Source organism: Rhodnius prolixus, unplaced genomic scaffold (genome assembly GCF_049639745.1).
Source record: "Rhodnius prolixus isolate KJV_2025 unplaced genomic scaffold, Rpr scaffold_8, whole genome shotgun sequence".
Taxonomy (NCBI): domain Eukaryota; kingdom Metazoa; phylum Arthropoda; class Insecta; order Hemiptera; family Reduviidae; genus Rhodnius; species Rhodnius prolixus.
In genome coordinates this window covers 10,391,565-10,418,637 of record NW_027411593.1, presented here as the reverse complement: position 1 = coordinate 10,418,637, position 27,073 = coordinate 10,391,565, and the positions used below count along the sequence as shown (strand labels likewise).

The 27,073-nt window shown below is 36.4% G+C and overlaps 1 protein-coding gene and 1 long non-coding RNA gene across 4 annotated transcripts in view; one reads left to right on the top strand and one right to left on the bottom strand.

Moving 5' to 3' along the window:
- Positions 1-27,073, bottom strand: part of Trim9 (E3 ubiquitin-protein ligase Trim9) — a 309,139-nt gene that overhangs the window by 22,469 nt on the left and 259,597 nt on the right. The window lies entirely within an intron of this gene.
- Positions 173-4,778, top strand: LOC141450829 (uncharacterized). The gene is made up of 4 exons (XR_012456349.1): positions 173-388; positions 557-655; positions 2,207-2,339; positions 3,651-4,778. It is a non-coding gene; the product is annotated as an uncharacterized lncRNA (long non-coding RNA).

Sequence of the window (27,073 nt, the reverse complement as noted above, 5' to 3'; positions counted from 1 at the left end):
ATTATACGTATTGAAATTGTATTGTAAAGGGAAACCAAAATATTCTTTAACCTTAAAAAATGTTTCCAATAACTCCGAAAATGTGGTTAGGCTCGCAATGTTGGATAACATCTTTCATTCGTCATAGTAAGCATGTTTACTGTATCACTGATTGGTTGCAGAACTACTACCCATCATCGGAGGGTAGATTAAACAGTTTGGTGTAGAGAACACGACTTCACTTGTGTTCCCTTCTCTCCCTACATGAGCTGACTAAGTGAGGGAGGTTACATACTGTTAATGCGTGTTATTCAATATGTTAATGAATCGTAAAATATTTTTAGCAAAAATAATATAATAAAAATTAAAGAATCCGAGCAAATGTTTAAAGAGTTTCTGTACATTTATTGTAAGTATAATGTCTTAGCATTGTAAATTTTGAAGTCTACTTTATAAAGGGGCGCTCCCTAATTTAAACTTTATACATACACTAAACATTCAAAACCCCTAAAAACATTTACTGGGTTTGCTTTAATTTTATTATTATATTATTTTTACCAAATATTTTACATTTCAGATAACGCTCATACAAACTAAGTAAATTTCCTTCACTAATTCAAGTAAATGTATCGCAAGGCTGAAGCATAAGTAAAGAAAACGAAATCTCTATCTCAAAGTGAGTAAATACTACTTTTAATGGTGGATTTACAAGTCCAAAATAGCTTTTTGGATACAATAAACATGCGTACTACAACGGATACACATCAAAGTTGATATTTAACGTTTTAAATAAACGTCATAGTGTCCATCATGAGTAAAATTTGTGCACAAAATCTGTAGGAAAAAACCTTTGGGTACATTTCCGAGTAAAATCTTAAAAATTGGTTTGAGGAACTTTTGATCAGTCGGGTTACAAAGAGGAATTCCAAAAGAAGGTTTCCTTGGGTAAAATAATATTCGAAAATTTGGCAGCATCTCGATACTTCCCTTATAATAATTAAGAAAGGAAAAAAGAAGATAATAATGTATAAGAAATTAGCAAAGTTGGTAATGTAACTATCTATAAGTGACAATGCTGTAAAGCTATACCATTTCCAATACATTACATACTGGCCAATAAATTCATTACAATATTTTTAAGTGATTTACAATAGTTTAATCGAACTAAATGTTACGCACGTGCCATAAGGAGGGATATAAAAGATAATATCTAATTTATCTCTCATCTAATTTGTGTGAATACAACAAAGTACAATTATAAGAAGATATACATATATATCTGTTTAGAAAGTCAACTGATTCTAAAGCCATCAACAATATGGTGAGCTCAACAATATTAACTAGCGGTGACAGATATATTGTGTTTAAATTAATTGTATTGTTAGTGTTACAGTTCTCCACAAACCCAACGTGAGTACAATATTTGGGCGCTGATGGAAGTAGATGGTCATTTACTGGCATTAATATTGTTTAAAAGATAATAGTCTATGTATACCATATATTATACAAGTCTCTACTCTATTAGATATTAATATTGTTTCCTTCTTGTGACTATAAATACAATTTTATAGAACAAGCCTATCTATAGTGGGGCTTCATATAGTTTGGAGGTGATTAATACTACGTAAGTAAGAACGCATTGTCATTATTTTATATTAAAACTTAAATCTGGTCTAAATCTGAACCTGACACGATTCGCTCTCACTTCATTTTTTGTTTTTCTTTAAATTAAGGCGCTTCAATATCTGAGCTAAGACTGAAAGGGTCTATGTCAATCAAATCAAAGTCAGTAAAAGTATTTCAGCTAAAGTACTTTTTTTTTCAGCAGATAACAGTTCCTTAGGTGAAGTGCCGGGTATACCCACAGCTACACCAAAATGTTCGACTTATATTGCCTGAAATTAAATACCACCATAAACTAATTTAAAGCCCAAACAAAACACTATAATAGCCTAATTATTCCGAACACGTATACACCACAACAAATTAATATTACTTTGCACCACAAGTAACCACCCAGCTGTACACAATTCGTGACATTATTATTCGTGACTAAACTATAACTCGTGATATTAATTTAATTAAAATAAAACAATAAGCTAGCTAATTAAATTGAAAATAATGTATTGAAAAACTCTTGTTATTTTGTTTATACACAATTCACAAATTTGGAATGATTTATAATTATGAAGGGTTAATTTTTATACTTCTTCTTTTGTATGTTAAGGAAGAACAAAAATATTGAAGCAGGGGGAAAATCTTATGAAGGAAAACCGCTGAAACTGTACGTACTGTAAAGGAAACAGCCATCAATTTTGGAAAATAATGTTCGATAATCCAGGATGTGCGGCGCGAATACAGTTAAGTATCTGGAAGATGGGTTTCAGTTGACTACTGGAATTGAGAGAGACCGTAGTAGCCTTAGGAATGTCTATGAAGAACTTTCGTGTCGATTATAGGATAGGGGGTGAACGATTTCTGGAAAGAATTGCTATTGGACCTGAAATCTTGGTGTACTGAAACCTGCCTGAAATAAAAAGATCGCTTAAATCCTTCCCCGCCAAAATCGTGCCTATCAGCACTAAACTATAAGTTAATTTTCTTCTGGGATACAACTGGAACTGAATTTGTGGAACTCAGGAAGACGATTTAACAGTAACTACCGCCTTTTTCCGAAAATAAGCCCTGGCGTGATTTTCGGGTCTGTTTGGAATATAAGCCCTCCCCTGAAAATAAGCCCTAGTTAAAATAATGTGAAAAATATAATTCGTTAAAAAATGATGTTGTAAAGTGTTGAATTTAGTAGGTATCTCTAGCTGCCCTAATATTTTCGGCAGGAATAACTGGCTACCTCCAGACACTTGACATTGCAATAAACAAGCCATTTCAAGGATCATTTGCGGATGGAAATCATTGAATATATTGAAAACAGAATGGTGAGAAATCAACGAGGTAATTTTGTAAAGCCAGGCTTACAAGAAGTTGTGAATTGGGTAAAAAATTCATGGGACAAAATAACTGACAGTTGTGTTTCTAATGCACTACCAACAGGCTACTTAGACAAGTAGTATTCATTTAACGATAGCTATATTGCAAGACATGAGAGATTCGGATCAATGATTCTACAGGAAATGGATTTGGAGCAAAATCAGAACGGAATTCAAAATTTGATAATTTATGAGGATGTTCCAGAAGAAGATGACATCACTGTAATTGAATAAATTTAAATTTCTGTATATAAATAAATATTAAACAAAAATATAAATCTACTTATTGTACTTGAAGCCCTCCCTCGAAAATAAGCCCTAGCTCGTATTTTGGACCTAAAAAGAAAGTAAGACAGTGTCTTATTTTCGGAAAAAGACGGTATTAAACTGAAACTCCACTTCCCAATCACAAGTAACCAATAAGGAATTTCAACCTTCTTCATGGATTTTGGCGCCTCTGGTGTTAAAACTATCATCCCCTAACGATACATTTCCACTGACGACTCTTATGACTTGCTGAGGTTGATGTGTGCAACTGTTTGGATTAGCTAACTCACCTGACATATTTCCACAATAAAGGTTATCCAATGAATCATTCTCTCGTTATCAACTTTAACAAGAGCCAGTTTTGAAGCAGTTCGAACAAAGAAACTGCAAAAATGCTAACTTTTTTTTTGTTTGCAGTGAAAAGATTTCATATGTGAGAATGTAGCAAACATCTGGAGGAGACAACCTCTTTTATTAACAAAAACAAAGAGGAAACGACAAAAATTTGATAAAGGAAAACGGAAACAAGAGAAAGGTTGACAAAGACATGCATAAAATGAAATAACTTGGCCTAAATATTCACTGGTTGGTTTGTATACTTCCGCCAGAGGACAGGTGCTTGTAGTATGTAATAAATTGTTACAGCAGTGTCTTTAAAAAAAAGTATAATAACAAGATTCTAAAATTTTGATGAATTTGAATTCGAATGAACTCCACGAGCTATTTTTTTATTTTTATTAGTAAAAATGTAACAGCAAAGTATGGGCTTCCGCTCCCACGACATCTAAGTGGCAGTTGGAGACGCAAAGCCACTTCTGAAGAAATATGCATGCTAATCTTTTGTTCAATTCTTTTAATGTCACAGAACCGAAATGTAAGAAACGAAAACAGGCTCATATTAAAAAATTATTGCAGTCTGAGGCATGCGAACTAGTACATGAGTAAAAAAAAAACAGAATTTTAAGAGGCGCCCATAATTATATTAGTTGTCTAGCAAAAGATAGCGACAAGAAGTTAATAAAGGAGATTAACGACGCAGTCTACTGTTATTCTAATGGACCAATAACGATGGACCCACCCGACAAGAAGTCTAGCGCTGGAGATTATTTAAAGGCAAACTAACTTTGGAGCTCTTTAGACCGCTCACATCAAGGACGAGGATGTCATTGGCATAATTGAACGATGTTACTTGTTGGAGGGAATAGCAGGAAGATTAGTAAGAGGAGATCTTTTAGGATAGACAAGCTACAGTTCAAGGCTCAGGGCTTGAAATTAGAAAAAAGGTAAAAATAATTCTCTTTGGTACTGAAAGTACAGGAATGAAAGGGCTATCTATATAAAGATATCACTCTGTGACCCCTATCCTGCTATCTTGAAACCAGTTTTGTGGCTGGAATATTTTGGAAGGTGAAGGGTTCGTAGAAACATGCATGGGTGCCACCGGATTACAAATTTATAAAAAGAAAAAAAGGCGATGGAGATATGTAATTCCTTCTCTCTGAGAGTTTTAGTGAATATATTTTGGTTGGGCCAAATTGGGTGGTTACAAAAGAAAAACACAGGAAGTGCTAAAAGTGGGACGAAGTTATTGGGAAAACGGTCTTCCACTACTTAGAGCGTTTGCTTCTTAATTTGTGATTAACAAATTAGCCATATTAATATGGTATTAATATTGGTGGGGTAACATTAGATTTTTATATTGTTGTCTCTGATAAATTTGACTATATCTACATACAGATCGTTAGTTTGGCGGTTTAGAATTGTGGAGAGATGTGGCGGAAGTGGAAATTTAGCTTCAGTCAACTTGTTCCCTTTTAAGCCGGAGTGCCCCTTAATCCAGATAAGGGTTACCTTCTTGGCTGAAGTAACTTCTTCTAATAGTTCCCTTGTGTCTAAGATTATTATTATTTTTTTTTTCTAATGCCCTACATCATTGGCGCTCGGCCATTAGATGTCTCGCAGCCCAATATATTTTCGCTCTTGATGAGAGCTCGTCAGTAGTCGCAGTCAAGTGTGACAGGGCTTCGCACTCAAAAAGATGGTCTCCTGTCATGTGCCCGTTCCCACAAAGCACACAGTTCGGGTTGTTAACTACCCCGATCTTAAATAAGTGTGCCTGCAGGTAATCGTGTCCAGTGACCAAGCGAAAACAGGCCACCGCTACGCTCCGAGGCAGGTTCTTTGGCAGCACCTTGTCCCTCAAGATAGCCCATCGTTTGCCCTCTGCTTGTGTGGTGTGCAGCTCCGCCGTTCTCTTTTTAGCTTTTGTCCGGCAGATTCGTTTTGTGGTCTCAAAATGAATGGACCCTTCAGGCTGTGTCATATTTGCTGACAGCTTGGCGAGTCTGTCAGCTTCTTCATTCCCGCTGAGGCGCAGTGGCTGGGGATCCATTGTAATATTACCCTCACATTTTCCTCGATGAGGTCGTTAATTATTTTACGACATTGAATTACATCATGAGAGTCGGTCACAGCCCAAGTAGTCAGTGCCATTATCGCGGCCTGCGAATCGATAAAAAAGACTACATTTTTAATCGCCATATTAACAATACATTTTAGGGCTAAAAGGACCGCTCTGACCTCCCCATCGAAATTAGAGGCCACTCTTCCTACTGGTTCCGCCACACTGAAAGTCTAAGATTAAATGGGATGCGTTAGTTCTGGGGTGCTTGATTTTTTGGAGGGCACTTTTACTCTCTGATAGAATCACCACCTGATCTGCGCTCAGAGAATTCGCGTAAGCTAAACTCTTTCGCCAGTGAATACAGACGCTATTTCATGAAGCTTGAGCATTTGTCCATCGTTTTTTTTTTTTTGGGAGTCGTACACCGAGCAACCAACCCCAGTTGAGTTTTTGGAACCATCCGTAAGTATTAGGTAGGCATTAGGGTAATATTGATCTAGTTTTGAGAGGAGTTTGATGTTGTTTATATTGTTAGGTAGGGCATTATCATAGGAAAAGAAATCAGTGAGCACATTATTCGAATAATCTATTGTAAATGACATTTAAATCTAATGTACGGCTTCGCCATCTACAACTATTAATATAATCAAATACGTCATTAATGCAAATATTCTCAGAAAATGCAATTTATGAACTAAAAAATCTTTTTAAAATAAATTCCAAGTCTCAAGAATATATAATTACGTAAATTGCGGTAACAGGTCAGATATTTTTTGAAAGATTTTTTTGGTTTACTAAGCAGGTCGTTTAATGATAATATTTAATATAAGAGAATCTGACGATCAGATGATTGAATCTCTGGTTTAGAGTTGAGTTTATCAAGTATTACTTTTAAATAATTAATATTTATTCATATTACTTAAAAAAAAGTGCAAAAAAGTAATCTAAAACATAAATATTAATGAATAATCGTGAATTAAAAGAAGCATACTGTTTAGCTGTTTGCAGGTCATATATTTAAATCGAATTTACAACTTCCCACCCTGTTATATAGTAGCTCTTTTGACCTCATGACCTCAGCGTGTAACAGCACCACCCACTTTGTTGTGTAAGCAGACAGTACATCGCCATGGGGCGTCCCTTACAGGTGACTGAGGACAGCTTACACAGCATGAAGGATGTTTTTCCTCCTCCTCCCTTAGGAGAGCTTAATAAACACAATTTGTACTAATATTTTATAAAGCTCCAACCCAGCAAGCTCGGTAGAAAGTACCAGAGTTCTGAATGAACAAAAACAACTTTGCTGGTGGAAAATATTTTCTAATGCGACTTAAGTAAAGCAGAAATATTGTGATCGTGGAGTAGAAATTACAACTTATTGGGGAACCCGAATAAATAAAAATGAAATAATTCCTTCACAGAAGGAAGAAAGAATATTGCCTTATTTCATTCATTATTTTATTTTTGCCAAGCTTTTGGGACTGGCTCATCTCCAGGGCTATGGCACATATTTTACAGTTATCAGAGTTATAATGTACCTTCAAATGATATAAAAGTTAAATTATATTCTGTTACTGTAAAATTCTGTTCCTCAGCCCTCTTACGAGGGTCGTTTGAAAAGTCCGTGCAAAGTCAGAGAGATAGCACCACTGGCGCGTATCGAGGTTATGTTTAGTTAGTAGCATCTCTTGGAAGAACACACACCAAGTTTCAGCCAGATCGGTCTATTTCTTTGTGTTTGGCATTCGTTTGAATCGAGGAAGTCGAGTGATTTTCAAAAAATGGACGAAAAAGAATTTCGTGTGTTGATTAAACACTACTTTATGAAAGGCAAAACGCCTCAGGAGACTAAAGAGAAGCTTGATCAACATTATGGTGACTCTGCACCTTCGATTAGAACAGTTTATAAGTGGTTTCAAAATTTTCGGAGTGGCCATATGGGCACAAGTGACGCTGAACGTTCTGGACGCCCTGTTGAGGTTACTACTCCAGAAATCATTGATAAAATCCATGATATGGTGATGGATGACAGAAGAGTGAAGGTGCGTGAGATTGCTAGTGCTGTGGGCATCTCGAATGAACGGGTACATAATATTTTGCATCAACATTTGGACATGACAAAGCTATCCGCAAGATGGGTGCCGCGATTGTTCACGCTTGACCAAAAACGAAATCGTGTGAAGTGTTGCAAGGACGGTTTGCAGCTGTTCCAGAAGAATCCGCATGACTTTAAGCGTCGTTTCGTCACTGTGGATGAAACATGGATACATCACTACACTCCTGAGACCAAAGAACAATCTAAACAATGGGTTACCAAGGGGGAATCTGCGCCAAAAAAGGCGAAGACCGTTCCTTCGGCCGGAAAGATTATGGCGACTGTCTTTTGGGATTCGCAAGGAATAATCCTCATCGACTACCTGGAAAAGGGTAAAACTATTACAGGTGCATATTATTCATCGTTATTGGACCGTTTGAAAACCGAGCTGCAAGAAAAACGCCCACGATTGGCCCACATCCATCCATTTCCATCACGACAACGCACCAGCTCACACCTCAGCAGTTGTGGTCGCAAAATTAATGGAAATAGGGTTCCAACTCGTTTCACATCCCCCCAATTCTCCAGACTTGGCTCCCTCGGACTACTATTTGTTCCCCAATATGAAGAAATGACTGGCGGGAAAAAGATTTTATTCAGACGAGGAGGTGATTGCAGAAACGAATGGCTATTTTTCAGACTTGGACAAATCCTATTATTCGGAAGGGATCAACAAACTAGAGCAGCGTTGGACGAAGTGTATAAGCCTAAAAAGAGACTATGTTGAAAAATAAAAAAGGTTTACCCCAAAAAATTAAGTAGTTTTTATTTTTGCACGGACTTTTCAAACGACCCTCGTATATGACCTAGTCCGTAGGTCAAAACCTTGGCAAAATTAAACAATAATCAATGAAATTGGCAATATTCTTTCATGCTTCGGAAACGGTGGAGATCTCGAGCTGACTGCCGTCAGGCTAAGGAAATTGTTGGCCGGTCGAAAACGGCTGTGGTTGGCTTCAACAGGACCCGGATCCGCCAGTTGGTCCAGGTGTTGAGTGGAAAGTAAAATCTGCCCTAAGATTTAACAGGAAAATCGTCCATTACTTACTAAAGAAAGTCGTAATGGCTCAGAAAAAGAAAAATCAATTAAGGTTATTGAAAAGAAAATTTGGTGCATTCCTTAAGTGCAGAAAATTTGCTACGTATAAGATGCTCTGGCAATGATTCAGTATCAAGTACTTACTTTACATCAACGATTTTATCCTTATTATGTTTATTATTGGTATCCCTGACCGGCTTCGGACTTGCTTCCATTATCAGAGATAGATAAATCAGTTTTTGGTGTAGAGAATTCGTTTCCACTTATTACACTTATTGATTCAAAAGAAAATATTATCCTGAGTCATTAAGTGTAGTACGAGAGAGACACATAAATGAAGTCGAAATCTCGACACAAAAGTGTAGAATCAGCCTCTGATGAATGGATGAAAGTGTGAAACCCTGGTCAGAGGATACGATAAACATGCTGCTACGATAAATAAAATCAACGGATATTATTCAGCACTGCCAACCGAACCACATTTTCAAATATTTCATAAAAAGAAAACAGAAAGATGCAAACTAAAAATTATTGCAATTTTATTTAGTTAATACTATCAATTAACGTTATGAGTGGGGATACCCACTACACTCGTCGGTCTAGTGGTTTATTAAGAATGGATTTTTATAAGTGAGAGATCCCCCCAGTTCGAATCCTGGGTATCCAGTGATGAAAAATAGAAAAACTGCTAACTGATGGCTGTAACATAAGTTCCAAAAAAAAAAAAAAAAAAAAAAATCTGGTTTCGGCAGACCATAATCTATTTATCTAAAATTCTATATATCTTCCAAGATCCTTTCACAAGACATTAGAAGGAATTTGTGGATAATGCAATACAATTTTAAGTTTCCTCATTTTGTGACAAAGTTTAGAGATACAGAGAACATAATCATTTTGTAGGCTACCCATCGAATGGAAAGTTTCTTAAGCGAAGTTCAAAGTGTGGGCTAGATGGAGAAAGAGAGAGATCTAGAAGAGGAGTTTGCTGAAGACTTGTGTCATTGACGTTGTTTTCAGTGGATGGGTTTGTCTGATAGTGGTTTAAATTTCAGTTGGGAGATTGAATTCAGTCCGATTACCGTCAGGAGAGCATTGAAGAGACCATTCTAACTAAGCTACAGATGCTGAGTGATCCTCATTCTATCCGTTACTCTTTAATGCTATTGCCTTCCGGTCATGACATACACACACAGCCACAGCTCTCTGTATATACTCGTACGTATAAATACACATAAACACTGGGGTTAGAGAGTAACAACACATACAGATCTAAAGGCGCGCCAGAATGTTTGGAGGGAAAAGGACCCTTGTTCCCTTTGCTTGTGATCAATACTAAAGTCTACATCTCCCGCCTTTTCCTCGCTCGCTAGCCGCTTCCTCATACCGCCAAAACACCACCCTTCTCTCCCATTCTTACTACTTAAACGCACACATACACAAAACTTGACATTCTCCACTACAACAAGAGTGTGCTTTGTCACTTAAACGCAAACTCTGATCTCTAGCCACTACCCCCAAACTCGAGTCACTCATCTTCCGCATATACTCCCGCCCAATCACTTTAGTCTACATACACATATCCTGGAGGTGTTTACGAATTCCTAACATAAACTATAGTTCAATTTATACATAATATAATCGCCCATCCCCCTTTAAATTCTCCATAACTGTGCGGTTTCCTGTATACCAAATCATATCTAACGGCCTTTATAGAGTACAAAGTTTAAACCTTACGAAATAAACGCTGAATTTAAGTATGGTAGACAAATTATAAAATATTCACAATTGACGATATAAATAAAGAATTTTTGGAAGTATTGATCAACATTGGTGAGTTAATAAACTTATCACTACAGTCAATTTTTTGGCTCCTTGAAAATTATATTATGATAATGATAATAAATAATTATCTAGTATTTAGCACCCTTATACACTTTTCGTTTTATATAAAATTATATGTATTGTGTATTGTTTAAAAATTATATAAGGCGCTTCAACATCTAAAGTTATTGGCACCCGGAGCTTTTTTCAGTACACTGACGGTCTCTCGTTACAGACAACACTAATTAGTGACCATAATAAGGTCTTTCTGGTTTGGGTACCTGGTCATTCAGGACATAAGGGAAACGAAGCGGCAGATTTATTGGCCCGGGAAGGCTCTGCGGGACACTTCGTTGGCCTGGAACCCTGTTTTGGGGTTCCGAAGTGTGTGAAGACTGCGGCCATTAACTTATGGGTGCAGAATAGGTCTCAAGAGTGGTGGCTTGCCACCACTGGGCAGAGACAGGCGAAGGAGTTCATTAAAGGCTATTCGCCGAGGATGACTGCAGAATTAATCCGTTAAGGCCGCGTGGGATTATAAGGATGATTGTAGGGCCTATTAACTGGCCACTGCAGGCTCAGGAAATACATGCATCGCATGGACCTGGCAGATGACAGCCTTTGTAGGTTTTGTCAGGAAGAGGAGGAAACGGCACTGCACGTGTTGTGTCAGTGTGAAGGGCTTGTATGGCTAAGGATGTTACTTCTCGGGGAGGAAAAACCAAGGCATGTGAGCTTTACCCAAGAGCCGCTCTCCAGCATCAAGAGTTTGATTAAAAGGACAGGTCTGGAGGGTGAGCTTTAGAGTGAGGGGAGCCACAATAGATCCAAAGGGGTCGCAGTAGCGTAGGCCTTGAGGCCGCCCTAGTTTAATCTATCTATCTACAGACAACACTGTCCATCACCGGACAGTAAGCTGTAAGAAGCACCTAGGAAGAGAAAATCTAAGTGTCAGTAGCTGCATTCGAACCAGGAATCTTCGCGTTGGAATCCAATACACTAACCACATAGCTAATCCGTGTCCTTTCATACATTCATTACATAAATTTTATGAATATATTGATAGATTTTTTTCAAATAAAAGTAATTTCTCAATTATCCTTCCAATTTAAACAAAATTTATAAAACCGTAAAGTGAAAAGAGCTGAAAATTGATGCTAATACCAAGTTAACTGGGATGATGTCACTGAATCAGAGAAAATTGTTTGAATTGATAACCCCCAAATAAAAAAAAAGCATTTCTGTGCAAAATCTCGAATCAAATGACATCTTATTCAAGAAAATCAGTTCACGCGTTTAGGCGTTACTTTGTTTCAAGAACAATTTCTTTAAAAAAACGTAGCGTTTTTGCCCAATTTTAGTAACGTTTTTCTCGAAATCTGAAAAGTTCCAATCAGAATCGTAATATCTGTAGCAAGATCAAGTCATCTAAGAATTTACAAGAGATTTTTTCCTCCAACTATAAAAGAAAAACCTGCTTCCGTTACAGTAACTTTTTTGTCACCAAAAATCTAGCTAAAAAATCACTAAACTTTCTCTTCAAGAACACGAAAAAAAGCAAAATATTTCTCTTACGACCAACAAGAAACGTAGATAAAAGGAAAAGTTATTGCAGGAAATAAGAAGATTATGAAGACATTGTAGTCTTGTTATAAAAGTGGAACGTGTGCAGATTTACGTACGTAAAAAGTTTTAGAGTACAGTGTGACAATAAAAATATTTTACATAATTCAAAGGGTAACTCACACACGGTGAATTTCTGGAGTTTGTTTATGGCGCAAGGATGAAGGACTACGTAATAAAGATGGGGGACTTTTTTTTCTCTAAACAAATCCATTAAAAAATTGGAGAAGTAGCTAAGTTAGTTTTTGGATTTTAATCGCCTTGTTTTACCCTTCGTTGGAAAATTCGTCCCTACTTAACTGAGTTTTCTTTTTTCTCAAATGTATACAAAAATAAAACAGAATTATTATTATCTCTTCTAACAAAGTATACATGGAAAATGTAATTTTTCCCTTTTTGTTTTTTTGAACGTAAACCTCTTAGTCGTGGAAGCCAAAGAAAAGTACTATTCTTCGTAAAACATCACTGCATTTACGAGTATTTCCTCGTATTTTGGGATCTATATTTTATGAAACAATAGTTTTTTAGGTAGCTCAAATCAGTGAGCGTCATTTTACCAACAGAAAAAACAAATTACCACGAATCTTGATAAGTAAAAAAAAAATAAAGTAATCGCCTATTTTTTCAGGCGGGGCTTAACGTCTAACTACCAATTAGGCGTCGTGGACGGAGGCGACTAGCAAACATACTTTACTATAAATTTCTTTTATTAACCATTAAATAAAATCCAAGGCCTAAGACCGGGAATCGAACCCAGTACCACAATACAGCAGGTCTCGCCTCCAACCGCTCGGCTATCGTGGCGCTTCAGTCGGACTTGAATATTCTTTTGATCAAATTTCGGAAGAGGGATTGAATTCGATCATTACCCCTCAGATATGAAGACCTATGCCACAGCCAGAACTAAGGTAATACCCAAACTATACACCTCTTCATTACTTGGATGAGTGGTGCGCAAAGGCAGTCATCCACACAATATCTGAGGGAAGAAGGTATTGAAGAGAACGGGAGTACTGGCACATGGAAGCGGTTCCGCTTTTCTTCAAAGAACCTCCGAGTGCCTAAGTTTGCAGACGTTGGGGGAAGATAAATTCTTCCTGAAAGGGCTCTGGAAGATAACTTAATATAAAATAATCATCTAACGACACTACAACTCATTGCTGAGACTTGGCCTCCTCAACCAGTTTCCGCCAATCAGTCCTGTTCTCCAGTTGGCGATATTCACCAGCAACACCATGGCAACTTCAGCCTCTCAACTCTCCTCGCACCATGGAGGTGATCGTTCATCACCTTTTTATTGGGATGTTCTCGTCTTTCATCCTAACGACATGTCCAGCCCACTGAAGACTAGCCAATTTCATGAATTTAACCACATCTATTTCTTTAAACAGCGCATTCAGTTCCTGATTTGTTCGAGACCTCCATTTCTGTCCCACGCGTTCTGGGCCGATAATTAATATAAAATAAGCGCTTTAATCGCGGAGTTATCAGTTCTCTATTCTTTATTTCTCATATAATTTCTTCTCTGACCCTGGCCCCCCAAGTATAAGGCGCCAATATAAGAGGAAATAAATTAAAAGGAAAAATGAAGAATAATCGATAGAAAGGGATGTGACAGGATCAAAGAGAGGTCCTTGCTAATCAGAAAGGGAGGGTCTAAGGGTTAATCAACTCCCTTATTACAAAGCAGTTTTAATTATTTCAAAAAATTATTAAGTTTATTCTTTAGACTTTTTTTTTAATTAAAGATATTATTAAAATTTTATAATAATGAGGCACTGCTAAAAATGTGAATCTGAGTTTAAGCCTTAACAATTTTTCAGCACTGACGGGTATCGCGTTAAAGACAGCACCGACCGTCACCGCGAGAATCGAGAAGTCCTCGAAGAGAAAATCTAGTACGATCCGGACTGGGAACCACATTAAGCCAAATCCTGCTCTCTGTGAACTTCCTTCCCAAAGACTCCAAAAATGATGTATTACTGACGACAGCAATTGCTCTACTTTGCCCAGCATGGTCAAATTACTACTGACAATTCTTCCTAGAGGATGTATCTGTTGAAAGCTTATCTTACAAACCATATACCATATACTTCGAGACTTTCTGAATTTAGGAACAATCAATACACCTTCACTTTATCCAAAATTCTGAGCAACTACTTTACCATCAACCTTTTTTTTAATTAAAAAAAAAATTTAATAATTGGAAATGTTTAATACAGTAGTAGGATGCCGGAAATAGTTCTTTTCTAACAGCCAAAAAATTCACCACAAATGTTTGCCCACAATAGTGGTGCTGATATGATGCGGAGGTATACAAATAGAGCCACCACATATACCAATACCGCAACGTTTGGCATATAACGTCAAAAAAGTTAAATACCAAGCTATTTATACCCAAACATACAGACAAAAAAGGTCAATAAGTAGGAATAAATGAATTTAAGGGTGCAGAATAAAAGGAATGAATATTAGAGTAAAAGAAACTGGCATTAGTCCAACTTGTTCTTAATTCTGGTATTTAGAATTATTAGATTATTGTGCAGAAAATGAATGAGTCTACTGATTCTCTAATGGCCAATATACAAACGAGAGATTTACTAATGTTTTCTAGACGTCATAAATTAAAATTATTCATTCCATTATTCAAGCAATATGTCTGGAGTGATTTAAAACTGTATCTATCAGGACACACTGAGAAAGGAAATAAATTAAAAGGAAAAATGAAGAATAATCGATAGAAAAGGGATGTGACAGGATCAAAGAGAGGTCCTTGCTAATCAGAAAGGGAGGAACTAAGGGTTAATCAACTCCCTTATTACAAAGCAGTTTTAATTATTTCCCAAAATTATTAAGTTTATTCTTTAGACTTTTTTTTTTAATTAAAGATATTATTAAAATTTCATAATAATGAGGCATTGCTAAAAATGTGAATCTGAGTTTAAAACACTACCACTCTTTCTACCAACTTTACCATCATTTGAGTTATATGGAACATATTGGTTGGGATTCGAACTCACAACGAGAATGCAGGACTACCCGTCAAATTTAGAATATCTGACCAAACTCTATAGACAGGGTGTAACTGCCCTAGCATTAAAAAAACTTCCTTCAAAGCTGGCATCGCAATCTGTAAGAAAAAAGAAGTATTGGACTCTTACTCAAGAGAGATTTCCCCATAGAATCAGCCAGATGTTCTCACATTCTAGGCTAAACTTTTCCAAGTTGCCCTCCGAGTCGAGAATGTCCTGTAAGAAGAGGTCGGGAATGCCCCTGTAAGAAGAGACTCGATATTATTACGAAAAAAAGCCTGTAGTATTTAAAAAACTGAGTTTTTACTTTTTACCAGCTTTAGTACTGGATATTTATCAGACCTAGGTGCTGGCACTTTTTATAAAAGTTTCCTTGTCCAAATGGGCTTTCTAACGGTATATCATATTCCAGTATTTCTTTGATCTACGTATGAGAAATTACGTTTGTTTTACAAGAAAACGTTTTCACGAGCACTCATGAGTGTTAGTTTTACAAGTTTAATTCATTGAAAACTCTTTTAGATGGACCCGTAGTCAATTTTTAAAGTAGATGGTCTTAAAATAAGGAAGTTAAAGGTTACAAATTGCACTTTAAACATTTATTTCTCATCTCACTGAAATATTTGAGAAAATGTTTGGAAATATTTTAAACAATTACTTAAAACATTTATAGTGACGTCACTTAAGAACAGTGGAAAATATGAAGTTGGCCAATACGTCTTTGAAGTCCACTTCAGTAGGCACTACATACAGTAGGCCTATGGACAATACTTACTGGTTCACCCTGTATATAAGAAGAAAAACTCAAAATATAATACAATTTCTTTGATTTTATCCGGGTCGTAGTGCGCATGTTTATTGTATCTCTGACCGATTTCGAACTTTTACCCATTATCAGAGGTAAATAAATCAGTCTCGCTGACTCATCTGAACCCATTAATCTATTCCTAATGATGGAAGAAGATCTGAAAACGATCAGGGATACAATAAATATACTGCTCCTAGGAATAGGAATCAATGATATTATCTAGCCCTGCAGACCTAACCATATTTATAACAGTACAATTCACCCGCACTGTATGCTGGTACATAGAATATATATGCTCTAGAAAATATTATGCAATTCCAATAGGCGATAGTATTAAGAATGTTAAGTTTATCGGTTCAAAGTGTATTGCATTTTCATTCAAAGAGTAGAAGATTAGACGTTTTTATTGAGCAAAGATATACGTGCCTTCCTACATACATATATATATATATATATATATATATATATACAAGTGATAGTGTTGAGCCAATCTAAAGGGTAGGTAGGGTATTGAGGAAGCAGAACTGGTTGATATGAGCTTGTTTTAGAATTCTCTAGAGTGAGAGAGAGGAACAAGAAAATGCGCCGAGAAAAGCTCCGTGCCTGTCTCTGACTGTCGAGCTTACAACTGTTTTCATCTAGATCAATGCGGGCAAATTTAGACATTTATTATCTCGCTTGTCTATTTAGATATTTATATTTAGCCCAATATTTTTTAGCCAAATTATCTTCAATTGATTGCTGCAAATGGTGGCAGAACTCATCACCATCAATATCTCTTACTCCACTACATTTCGGATTACCACAAAATAGAGAGATTAGGGCTTAGCCAAAATTGACCTATTGTCTACTCATACCCTCCCAACAAAATCCTTTAAATTCAATTTTTCCGGGAAAATATTTCAAATAATTAATAATTTATTACATAGGGGCGGGTGTTGGTCTAGTGGTCAATAGCATGGCTTTGCAAGTGGGAGATTCCCTAGTTCGAATCACTATGAATACTTTTTATTTATTAGAAAAAAAATTGTTTATAGTAAAAGTATGAGCTTCCGCCCCCCGTTCACGACTCCTAATTGGTAGTTGGACGTTAAGCTCCGCCTGAAAAAATAGGCGATTACTTTACATATATGAGTTTGTATTTTCCAATTGGACAAGCTTGTTGTTTTATACAGGGTGTTCATTTTAAGGCTCAAAGGCGCCTTTGAAGGCACAGTACATTCTTCACAAGTTGGAGTAAAGTGCATTATTAGATAAATTAAGGAATAAGTTTGATCCTTTACATGAAAGATATTGATCATTTAAATATGTGGCAGGAGGTTTTCAATTTTTTTTTGGTAATTAAACGCAACTCTCCCAAAATTACCAAATAATTATTAAACCTTCTTGTTTGTGGCAGATCTGAAATTAATTTTTAGCCATTTTGTGTACATCTAAAGCTCTTAACATTTGATTTTTCTTAGAAAAAACACTCTGAAAACGATTTATTTCTCGATATTAAGAAAAATACTAGCTTTACTGCCTTGGCAATATTTTCAAAAGATAGGGGATGAAAAAATACATAAAAATGACCTAACGCGTGCACTTCTTTCTCTTTGATAACAAGTTAAAAAATTGAAATATGATTAATAAATACCAGATTTTGGCCTAGCACCTTTAATTTTGAAGATATCGAATTGCGGTTTCCGGTTTCTTTCATAACTTTTTATACTCTTCAAAACTGTGTATATGAAAATGGGGGTCAACTGCGAACCCTTACTTTTGGACGCGCTTCAGCCGCGTATGCGGACAGGAATCTAAAATCAAGTCACATATTCTGAAATTAGAGGTGACGGGCAACAAATTTTTCCTCTACCATTTTTTGCTCTGATGAACCGTTTAAGCATGAAATGCATTTGAGCTGCCTTAAAATCCATTAGATCATACATTGTCTTTAGTAGATTTGGATGATCTACTCTTAAGATATCTTTGCAGTCCTTGAAAATGTTTACACCAATTAACCCCTTTTCACCACCTACACATAGTACATACTCTATAAGGTTTGCTTTTTTTCTGATTTCCCTTTACCTATCTTCATGTGGTGCCCACTAATTACTAATTTTGTATAAACCTCATTTATCTATTCAATACACTTGCTTTCAGTGAATAGCTATATCTATGAGCGGTAGAAGACTTACAGAAAATCTTATGAACAGAGAGCAAAGGATTCGTTCAGTAAATTCAGGTTTTCAAGTTGAAGAGATTTTGAATTGATAACTTGCGGATCAGTTATTGTAGCTATCAAACCGGCAATATAAAGCTTAGTACAATTTTTTGTTTCAAATACGCGTCATTAAATGAAAAAAATAATGCTGGTGGACACCTCAAAAAATATTTCGAACGAAAAAAGTTCCATTTGTGGAAAGATTAATTATATAAATTGGAAAAACAAAGATAATGAACAATTATAATAAATGAGAATAATGAAACAAATCTCTTAATTTATTCCAGGATTTTACAAACATAAAGCGATCAAAGAAATGCAAGATGAAAGAACAAGAAGAAGATGCAGAAGAATAAACGGCAGTTACGGGTATGGACGGAATGTGCAACAAAGATTGCAAAAATCTGTATCTGGAATGTTCTACCAAGATAATAAGATCTAGGGGGAGTTCTAGTCTCCCCACCCTTTTAAGTTCCTATTGCCTAACCCCTAACCTCTCTATAGAAGCCTTTAAACCTTTACCAGATGCCTGTCATAAATATGTAATAGGATCACACCTCCACAAATGGAGTTTACGCAGATAAAAGTGTTTAAAATAGGTGATAAGAAAAAAGCGGAAATAGTAGGAAAATAAAAGAATCCTTTTAAAATGAAAACCAAGATGGGTATTCCTGTGCGAATCCGCAACGATTCTTTAAGCCCCAAAGTTTTTTTTGCTTTTTTTTGTATTACTCGCGGAAGTATTGAATTTCTACAAGAAAATTTGAATACCCACCGGAAATAGGTACTTGTTTTGATATCCCTGGAACTTGAGTAAATTGTGAGCCGCAACACAGTATCTCAATTGTTAGTTTTTAATTTTCAATTTCATTTTCTTAAAGAATAATAACAAAAAGAGGAAAATTGCCTATTCATTAAATTTTATCGCAGTATTTAAAATTATTACCGGGAGTTACTTACAGCTCATTGTCCGCTGATAAAACCTTTTTGTCTTTAAGGAGAGAACTCTGACCGGAGTTTCTAAATTTCGAGAGACTTTCTTTTTTTTTTAATATAAGGCGCGAACAAAAACATCTGAGGTCATAGGCAATTTTCCATTTTTTTCAGTGCACTGCCGGTCTCTCGTTACAGAGACAACTCTGTCCATCACTGGACCGTGAGCTGTAAGAAGCTGCTCGGAAGTGATCTAAACGATAACTGCGGGATTCGAATCTGGTATCTCCGCGTAGTAATCCAGTACTCTAATCACAATTTTGAGTAGTGCAGTGAAAGAAAGTAAGCAGTGCGGGTGTCACCCAAGTTTTTTTTGGTCTACGAGGTCTGTAAATTAAGTAATGAGACTGATTCAAAATAATATTCAAAAAGAATTACAATTCTATATTGTCATCTTCAAAATAACTTCCTTCTGAAGCCGCACAGCGCTGGAGACGTTTCTTCCACTTCTCATAGCACTGCTCGAACTCCGATACTGGAATAGGCTTCAGCTGGTCGGTTACAGCCATTTGAATGTTTTCGACTGTCCCAAAATGAGTTCCCTTGAGGTGATTTTTCAACTTCGGGAAGAGAAAAAAGTCACAAGGACTCAAGTCTGGCGAATAAGTGAGGCTGAGGCTGAGACTGAGAAAAACTCGTTTATTGAAATTGCTGTGTGACAAGGAGCATTATCATGATGCAACACCCACTTGTTCTTGACGTTTGGCCACACACGAATGACCCTTTATCGAAGTTTTTCAAGAACCTCTCGGTAAAAGTGTTGAATGATCGTTTGACCTTGAGGTAGAAACTCTTTGTGGACGATTCCGTGGATATCGAAAAAACAAATCAGCATGAATTTGATCTTTAACGCTTTTTTGGGCCTTGGAGAGGTTGAAGTGTGCCACTCCATGCTCTGGCGCTTGGTTTCTGGGTCGTACTCAAACACCCAAGACTTGTCACCAGTAATGACACGTTCCAGAAAATGGGGGTCATTTCCAATTGAATCAAAAAATATCACCTCAAGGGAACTCATTCAAACGGCTGTAACCTACCAGCTGAAGGCTATTCCAGTATCGGAGTTCGAGCACTGCTATGAGAAGTGGAAGAAACGTCTCCAGCACTGTGTGACTTCAGAAGGAAGTTATTTTGAAGGTGACAAAATAGAATAGTAATTCTTTTTGGATAAAAAAAAATCAGTCTCATTACTTAATTTACAGGACTCGTATGTTACCACGTTAAGCACTTCCTCAGATAACATGAAGAAATGACTCTCAGGACATTTAAGTTCTTATCCTGCTGGTATTAAGACCAGAAGATTTTTGACCTGCATAATCACATAACTAGGCCTATTTTTCTAACATCAGTTCGACTAACTAGCTTTTAGGACGAACCCATGCTAAATTTGTCTTGTAGAAATTGTCAATCCCTGGGCACTTTATAAAAGAAGTCCCAGCATTTTTCTACTCCCTCCTTTGACGGACCTGATAACTATCAGGTTCAAAGCTCTAGTAACTTTTTGCAAGAATCCTTGCTTGGCATCCGGCTTACTTAATGATGGATGACTTCGCTTTTCTTCACAATTATTCCTAGATAATACGGGCCTATTTCCTGAAACTGTCCTTCATTTCCTTATCCCGTTTCCCCCCTTAAGTCACTGACAATAAAGCCTAAATATGGTATGAATAACAAAATAAGAGTTCATTATGGGAACAATAGATTTAAAAAAAAAAAAAAAAATTATTCACAGAACGCCTATTCATAGAACAGTATTTTGTTTTTGTTTCCTACTTTCAGGCAGCCTCTTCGTCTCTTCTGTTTCTCGACCTCATTAAATATTAATGAACTTCCCCCTCTCTTGCACCTCTCTATTAAACTTTTCTTGCGAATATATTTTTAATACAAAAAAACAACTACATTTTTAATTTTTTGTTTACCATTTTAATAAATATTTTTTTTTAAAAAAAACTATATTAATGAAGCACCCCCCCATACTTAGATTTTCCAATTTAGAATGCTGTCAATACAAATATGGTGATATTTAATTTTTAAAGAATTAATAATTTGCAAAGGACTGTTTACAATTAATTAAAGAAAATATTTATTTAAGACACGTTATCATATGCGGCCGCACCAAAACCGGAAGCCGATAGTGCACTGAAAAAAAGGCGCCAATGTCCACAACAGTTGGCGCGCCTTAATAAAACAATTAAAATAATAATAATAAAACCAAAGGATAATTAATTAGTAAAGAACGTCCTGCTCTAACAGGTGACGCGAGCACACCATTAACAAGATGTTCGCTGTAATAATAATAGAGTGCGCATATTCCGGTAATAATTCAAATTGTGTTAATTCCACTAACGTCAATAGAGTAATTTATCATGTTAACTCTTCGGCCAGCCAACTTAATTAACATTATGTTTTACATCATGTTAAAGTATTCAAGGTAAATTATATGTATGGCTAATAAAGAGTTTAATGATTGAAGGTCAAATATTTGTTTTATTTCTGGTAAATTGAAATTTCTCATACTGACACCTAATTGGTAGTTGGACGTTAGGCACTGCCTACAAAAAATAGGTGATTACTTTCATTTTACTTATTGCGGGGAACCCGCTGTATATTTCAAAATTTGATGGAACACTAAGTATATTCTTCTCTTAGGGTACGTTTACAACGGAGCTGTGAGTATAGATGATAGCAGAGATGATAACTGATAGAGTAAAATATAATCGCTGATTAGTGTGCACAACGGAGCTGTGATACATGCAACATGTCGAGTAGTGAAGAAGAGTTTTTATGTTCACCAGCAACCAAATGGTATATTTATAAAAAAAAAAGATGTAGAAAATATCATGTACATACCATAAATAAAAAAACGAAGTACTTTGGGCGAATTTCACTATTTATATAAGGAACTTAGAAATTATCCGGATCGTTTTTTTGAATATGTGAGGATGGGTCCAACCACATTTGACTAAATTTTAGAAAAAATATGGTCAAAATTAAGAAAAAGTAGGAAAAATTGTCATGGAAATCCTATAACTATAGAAGAAAAACTAGTGATAACTCTGAGGTAAGGTTATATTGAGGAAAAACAAATAAATACACATAAAAATAAATGTAAGCACGATTTAAAAAACAAAATATTGTTTAAAAGTAAATAATAAAATAATAACCAAAAATAATGAGTAGACAGCACTAATTAATTTTTCTACCTCCATTTTGAAGCTCCGATACTGGAGTTCAGCTAGCAGAAAAATGAAAAATTCAATTCTATCATCTATGCTCGTTTATACCAGCGAGTATGAGTCACTAGTCGAAGCTTCGTTGTGCACGCTCACATAAGAATGTACTAGGTTATTCTATAAGCGCTGATGCATCCCTGCTATCATCTCCGCTATCATCTATGCTCACAGCTCCGTTGTGAACGTACCCTTAGGCTGTAAACATAGTGGAGCGGCGAGCAAAGCGGCGATGATAGTTACTTCAAAGAGAGCGACGAGCAGCGAACAAAGAGTCGCATGTACATAGTGACGAGTTTAATCGCGTTCTTCTTACGACGAGACATGATGGAGGATTTATTTCTATATGAAAATTCTTACTTGAAAATTTGGTATTTACAGCAGCTTAGGAAGCAGGAGCTGCAGTGTTCATGATATAATCAGGACTAGACATGAAACATGGTGAATTCCTTCACTTGTACCAACAACTTCGAGAGCATCCTGGCAAGTTTTATGCGTATTTTCGAATGTCTGTTTCAACATTTGATTACATACTAACCAGTGTTGAAGGCATGTTGAAGGCAAGAAAAGGACGAATTTCAATGTTAACCCCATTAATCCTGTCCCATTCCTTATCCAACACAAATCGGTTGCGATGTAGAAGATCCTTTTGGTCTCACAGAGGTTTATTTAAAAAAACTACTCCAATAAATGCAGCAATATCCATTTTAACCTAGAAAATTGAGCGCTATGAGAGCGAAGAAATCAAACATGTCACAACGCGTTGCTCTACTCTCTATAGATAGCATTGCTCTATCTTCGCTTTGCTTCCCACTATGCGCGGTCCCATATGCTAGCTTGTGTTTGTTTTCGCCGCTTTGCTCGCCGCTCCACTATGTTTCCAGCCTTATCAATCTCAAGGTTTAAAGTTCCAAGTACTTAATTTTTTTGAACGTTATTCAGTCAATAAAATTACATTGTAACACCCTTTAGAAGCTATCTGCAAGGGAAGGTAGCCCTTGGTTGTGTAGAGTATGTACCTTGGTGTGCTTATTTACCTGAATGCAGTAAGCACAGTGCTTGTGCTAGGAACCCGTGGGATTGCAACACCCAGAAAGCTGCAAGCAACAGCGACAACCTGCAGGTTCTAACATGACTAATTTCAAGAAGTATAAAAGTTCATTTTTAGTTATTAATCTTAACTAATTACGTTAATTTAAAAATATAGATAATTATGCTAAAGTGGGTTGTTGTGTAATGAGTTTGATAAAGTTAAAAGTTATGTAAAATGAAAGATGTTTTAGTGTATAATAATGAGAAAGGCACAAGAATCTATTTAAATTTTCGTTGACAGGAAGTAGAATGGAATTGCGAGTTAAAATGAACGGAAGTGAAACTGAAGTTAAGGTAAAACAGTGACCGCGGCATTGGCGTACGGCGGGCGGTTTTTCCAGTTAAACCAATTTTAATAAGAGATTATAAGGAAGGGCAGGTTAAGAATGAAGAGGGTTGGAAGGAAGTTGAGTATAAGAGCCATTAAGAGGACAGGAAGTAACGTTATAGTGGTGACTCTCTCACCCCCACAAGAAAATGGAGGCAGAGTACTTCTTCTTTGGAGAGAAGTACCAGGGCGGAGGTAAGTGAAGAACGCTGATTCTAATGGCTGCGGCACCTAGGAGAGACCCTGGGTCCTTCGTGCCCCGTACCTACTTCCAACACGAACTACCATAACTCAATAGCCTACACCTAGCAAGCAGCCCGCACTGAAATCTCATTACTTAACCTTCTAATTTACACCTCGTCACTTTACCACGGCTTCATTCTTCCTCCACCGCTTCAGGTAAACCACCACTCTCTCTCTCCAGGACCTACATCTTGCCCGGCTATATCATCTAGCTGTGTGTGGGTACTTCATCTAACATTCTCCTGACAATGTTATATACGCCCCATCAGGATGGGCTATCATTGATGTAGTAAAGCGGTAATATACGCTCTCCAATTTAGCTCCGTTAATTTACAACGCTAAAAGGACCCCCCATCGAGACCTGTACCAAAATCTAATCCTCTACAGATTATTATTGTTTTAAAAAGCCTTTTATGGCATTCTAGTTCCACTTAACACATCCCCTAATTCAAATGTAATTCTTGATCACTGTTTAGTGATTCGGCCATTTCAAATAATGCAGAACTGATTTAAAATTAAAAAAAAAAAACGACGAATATTTAAAATTACTTTCGTAGGACCCCCACCAAGATTTATCTTTTGAAAAATTCATTATTTAATCATATAAAATTTGTAGAGGAGATGTTCTCGATGCATTAAATATAACTAAAGAAATACGTACATTATTAGAGAACTATTAATATACAGGGTGTATACGGAGGAGTGGTCGAAACTTCGGGAGGTGATTCAGCAGCTCAAATGCAACAAAAAATATTCTATTCACTTTGGCCCGATTCTCAATAGTGTCAAAGATATTTGCATTTTTAACTTTTCCGTCGATATTCGCGTTTTTCGCCATAATAACGGCCGCAACTTTTCTCTCCTTTATCCTACAACAAATCTGCTTATTCCAAACGAAACAGCATTAAATTTCCTATAAATATGCTTGGTCAACCCTACCCCGAACAGAGGGGTGTAAATGTAGAAAACTGGGATTTTGCGTAACCGACTTTTCATTACTAATTTACTCTTTTTGTTTCTTCTCCAAAAATCCCTGTTTTTTGCATTTACACCCCTCTGTTCGGGGTAGGGTTTTGTTAAAAACCCAAAAAAATTCACATGATCTTGAAGCTCAATAAATGCGCAACTTTTTCTGAAATTATGTGACTCCTTGATTCATTAAACATTGGAAAAATGCAGTTGAAAATTTTAACAGAAATCATCGAGAACGAATTTTTTAGACATTAAAGTAAAAATTTCATTGTTATAAGAAACGTTTTGAGGCTCTGTACTGAGCAGATTTATAGGAAATTTAATGCTCTTTCGTTTGGAATAAGCAGATTTGTTGTAGGATAAAGGATAGAAAAGTTACGGCCATTTTTATGGCGAAAAACGCGAATATCGACGGAAAAGTTAAAAATGCAAATATCTTGGACACTATTGAGAATCGGGCCAAAGTGAAGAGAATATTTTTTGTTGCATTTGAGCTGCTGAATCACCTCCCCAAGTTTCGACCACTCCTCCGTATACACCCTGTATATTGCAGAATATACAAAGTTTAATTAAATATTAGCAATAATTGATAACTACCAGTTAAGTGCGAATTTATAATGGCAAAAGGAGAAAGATGGAGATAAAATAGTAGTAATAGAAGTTACAGCAAGATGGTAAACCTGTACGTACAAACTCTCTGACTATAACACACCTTACATACATACGTAAACTTTAAAGTTGTGCGGCCAAGTTTTCAACATCAGATACGAACCATAATATTGTCGATAAGTCCCCATTTAACCACCACAACAATTAACTTTGGTGCCGAACTCTTCATAAAGAAGAATGGTGTTTCTAACCAACCAACCACCTCCAAACTCTACCTGTTTGTCTCTCTCTTTCTAACCAACTTTCTTTATAGTTAATAAATGTCGCCAAAAACATTATTATTAAGTTATTCGAAGTTACGCATCTCTATAACTTTATAACTGTTTTATCGTGTGAGTTTTTTTTTCGCTCCTTGGTTTCAAGTTGTTGACTTTGTTTTCCTTTAAATTTATGTAAAATTGTTTAGTTTTAGTTGAGTAACACGAGAAATTAGAGGCCAGAAAGTATATTTTCAACATCGCTTGTTACGGAAACAGATATTGTAGTTTTCTAGAATCTAAAATAATGCCTTCATTTTTTTTTCAGGCTGGCTTTAGGTCCAACCTTACAACTGAATGGGATCCTGATAAATGTGACCAACTCTATTCGATATCTAGGCTTATTATTCGATAAATCACTCTCTTGGGTTCCGCATATCCGAGATCTGCGTGAAAGATGTCGAAAATCTATTAATCTGTTGAAAATATTAGCAGGCACTAAATGGGGTGCCGACAGGCAGGTAATGCTCAAGGTTTACCGTGCAATAGTTAGGTCCAAGATAGATTACGGCTGTTTTATATATGCATCTGCTAAGAAGAGCACGCTAAAACAATTAGATGTTCTACACAATCAGGGCATCAGGATATCATTGGGAGCATTCAAAAGCAGCCCTGTACTAAGTTTATATGTAGATTCAGGTGAACCTCCGCTTTCGTACAGACGCCGTTATTTGGCGACAACATTTTATGTTCAGCTGCTGGGGAAAATGTTGAACCCAAGCTCCAGAACAGTTAAGCATATACCCCTCGAACAAAAATATAACAGAGCTGTACGGGCAACTAAACCGTTCGGGCTAAGGTGTAAAAATCTTTTGTCAGAATATGGATTTGTGATCCCACAGTTATTCAAGTACCAGTTACAAGCGACCGCCCCCTGGTTAACTCCGCCTATATTCTTAGACCTGACTTTACTAAAATATTCGAAAAGTTTGATACCGGATACTGCCTTAAGGCTACACCTTTTAGAAATAATTACTAGGCTGAACCCCGAAAAAATACTATATACAGATGGATCGAAAGACCAACAGGGATGT